We start from the raw sequence: 3,857 nt of genomic DNA, 5'->3' as shown, positions 1-3,857 counted from the left end.
TCCTCCTCCTCCTCCTCCTCCTCCTCCTCCTCCTCCTCCTCCATCTGCAGGGTGATGGGGAGGAGGGCCAAGTGTGTGAGCGAGGAGGGCCACCAGCCTGGGCCCCCTTCGCCTCGACACCCTCCGATCCCCTTCCGCCCAGCTGAGGTGGGTGCAGCCTGCGGGGAGCTAAACTCGGCTGAGCCCCGGACTCAAACGGGCGACCTCTTGCGATTCTCGCAAAGCAGCACCCTTCCCTCCCGGCAAGGCAGCTGGGCGGTTGGGCAAGAGGGCAAGGCAGGAGGCCTTGCGGGAAACCAGCTGCTGCAGCAGACCTGGCCCTGGGCTGCTTCTCAGAATTGCCACCAGGCTGGTTTGAAACCAGTCTCCCCTGCCCTTCTTCCACCAACACATACCAGTACTCTCCGATTCTGCTTTTCAACGCCTGAGTTCGCGGGCACCGTTCCTCTCCTTTCACCTGCTCTAAAATAGATGTGTGTTTTCTTGGTTTTTTTTCCTCCTCTTTAAAAGCTTTCATTAGTTAGAGAAACTCTCAAAAAGTACATGCAAGAGTTTAATCTGGTTGACCCTCGGCGCTTTAAGGCACCCCGCTGAAAGGGAATTTACGTTTTATGAGATTTTAGGTTGGATTTTTTCTTAATATCAGCGTCCTTGTGCCATCAAATTCAAGAATGTGATATTGATGTATGTTGTGTATCTGATCACAGTGCAATTAGCTTGGAATGGAAGTATAATAATCATCATAATCATAATCATAATCATCATAATTTATTATTTGTACTCCGCCTATCTGGCTGGGTCTCCCCGGCCACTCTGGGTGGCTTCCAACAAATATTAAAATACATTAGAATATCACAGATTAAAAACTTCCCTAAACAGGGCTGCCTTCAGGTATTTTCTGAATGTCAGGTAGTTGTTTATCTCTTTGACCTCTGATGGGAGGGCGTTCCACAGGGCGGGCGCCACTACCGAGAAGGCCCTCTGCCTGGTTCCCTGTAGCTTTGCTTCTCGCAGTGAGGGAACTGCCAGAAGGCCCTCGGAGCTGGATCTCAGTGTCCGGGCTGAACGATGGAGGTGGAGACGCTCCTTCAGGTATACTGGACCGAGGCCATTTAGGGATTTCAAGGTCAGCACCAACATTTTGAATTGTGCCCAGAAACGTACTATTATATTATATTATATTATATTATATTATATTATATTATATTATATTATATTATATTATATTATATTATATTATATTATATTATATTATTTGGAAGCATTATTTATCATTTTAAATTTCACAACAAACATATGATTTTTTTTTTATTAAAACCCCCATAAAACATACAAATTAGGTTGACTTCCCTTTCCCCCCTTACTACTGCACATCCAAATTATTCCTTACTTATTTTCTTTCCAGGTTTTCCCTTCCAATGATACCTCAGCAGCTCAACTTACTCTATTCCTGCTAACGTTTTAAATCGTTTACAATTATTTTTTCCCAGATACTCCACGAATTTCCCCCATTCTCTATTAAAACTATTTTCCTCCTGATTTCTTATACTTAATTTAACCATTTCCACGTACTCCATCAATTTCTTCTGTCCATCCTCTTCTGCCGGTACTGCGGCTTCTGTCCATTTCTGAGCATAAAATAGATGTGCGTTTTCAGTGCGCGTGGATGGAAATAATCAGCATCATTATATTTATTAAATTTGTATACCACCCTGTAGATTCCAGGGCGGTTCAAAACATGGACATAGCCAGGGTTTATTTTGCAGGGGAGGGCAGGACACCCACCGGCCATCATCCGCTGTCTGGCTTCCCCAACTTTTTCTAGCTCCCTGCTAACACTAGAACTCGTGCTCATCCAGCAAAGCTGAATGTTGCAAGATTCAGGACAGATTGGGGGGGGAAATGCCCTTCTTCATTCTCATGCTCGAATCCTGCTTGCTGGTTTCCCACAAGCATCTGTCTGGCCACTGTGGGAAATGGATGCTGGCCTAGATGGGCCTGATCCTGCAGCCAGGCTCTTCGGGTCAAATGCACGGACCCCTGGATGCACGCACAGCACTCCAAATCAGCCTGGCTCAGAAGAGTTTAATCTAATTATTTTCCAGGCAGAAGTTAAAAGGAAGTGTGTGGGAATGTGTGTGCGTGCATGCGCACACTGTATCTTCCCCCCTCCCTTTCCCTGCCCCCCCCCACACTTTCCCTCTTGTGCAAGGCAAACTGTTCTCAGGGCCCGGCTGCAGCTGTGGGCAGGGAGGGTGTTTCACGAGCCACACAAGGCAGCTGTCTCTATGCGCCGCTGTGTGTGCGTCAGCGAGTGTGTGCTGGGGGAGGCGTGTTTGTATAACTGTTTGGTGCCAAAGGGAGGTGAGGCAGCCTGGGAAGGGCTCGGCGCCTCAGACAGAGCGGCGCCTTCGTACACCTGGGGAAGTTCAGGTTAAATAACGTGCACATACCACAGCGTACAGCTGATTGAAACATTAACAAACAGGCAGGCCGAGCCTGGCTCCAGATGGGCTGGGTGGAAGCCAGGAGAGAGAGAGAGAGAGAGAGAGAGAGAGAGAGAGAGAGAGAGAGAGATGGAGGGAGGGAGGGAGGGAGGGAGGGAGGGAGGGAGTCAGCGCACAGCAGCTATGCTACAGAGCGCATACCATCAGCCCCCCCCCCCATAGCCTGTATCCCACCGCCTGGGCCAGCAGGGGTGCCATTTCAAGGGGCCTGGGGAGAAGATGCTAAGTCAGGTTTGGATATATTCACGATTAAAAAGGTAAAGGGACCTCTGACCATTAGGTCCAGTCGTGTCCGACTCTGGGGTTGCGGCGATCATCTCGCTTTGTTGGCCGAGGGAGCCGGCGTACAGCCTCCGGGTCATGTGGCCAGCATGACTAAGCCGCTTCTGGCGAACCAGAGCAGCGCACAGAAACGCCGTTTACCTTCCCGCCGGAGCGGTACCTATTTATCTACTTGCACTTTGAGGTGCTTTCGAACTGCTAGGTGGGCAGGAGCTGGGACCGAGCAACGGGAGCTCACCCCGTCATTGCGGGGATTCGAACCGCCGACCTTCTGATCGGCAAGCCCTAGGCTCTGTGGTTTAACCCACAGTGCCACCCACGTACAGTGCATTAAAAAATAGGGGTGCATTTTAAAGATCATTTGTCTTGCACCTTACCAGAACTACAGAGACCTCCAGACTTGAGGTTTTTGATTGATTGATTGATTGATTGATTGATTGATTGATTCTGGAACTGGCCATTGGTGCATCACGCATTAGTAGTGGGTTCATCCTGGACCAACCACAACTTTAGTTCAGAGAAAAGGCGACAGTTCATAAAATTAGGCATGGCATAGGAAGTGTGGATAGAGAAATGTTTTCCTCCCTCTCTCGTGACACGAGAATTCGCGGACATCCAATGGTGCTGAATGTTGGAAAAGTCAGGACAAAGGAAGTCCTTCATCCAGTGCAAACTTTGGAACTCCCTGCCACAGGAGGCAGCCAGGACCACCAACTTGGAAGGCTTTAAAAGAGGAGTAGGAGAATTCGTGAATACTAGACAATATGATTATTCTCAGTTGGAGGCAGCGATGCTTTTGAAGGCTAATTGCTGGAAACCACAAGAGGGGAGAGTTGCTCTTGTGCTCGGATCCTGTTACTGGTTTCCCACAGGCATTTGGTTGGCCTCTGTAAGAACAGGATGCTGGCCTAGATGGGCCACTGGCCATATCCAGCAGGCTCTTATTATGTATGTCTCTTTAACCTCATTCCACTGTATTAGTTTTCAGTGCCAGATTTACGTATAAGCTAAACAAGCTATAGCTTAGGGCCCCACTCTCTTGGGGCCCCCCCCCCAAAAAAAAATTAA

Source organism: Lacerta agilis, chromosome 6 (assembly GCF_009819535.1).
Source record: "Lacerta agilis isolate rLacAgi1 chromosome 6, rLacAgi1.pri, whole genome shotgun sequence".
Lineage (NCBI taxonomy): Eukaryota > Metazoa > Chordata > Lepidosauria > Squamata > Lacertidae > Lacerta > Lacerta agilis.
Note: the sequence above shows the minus strand (reverse complement) of the source record.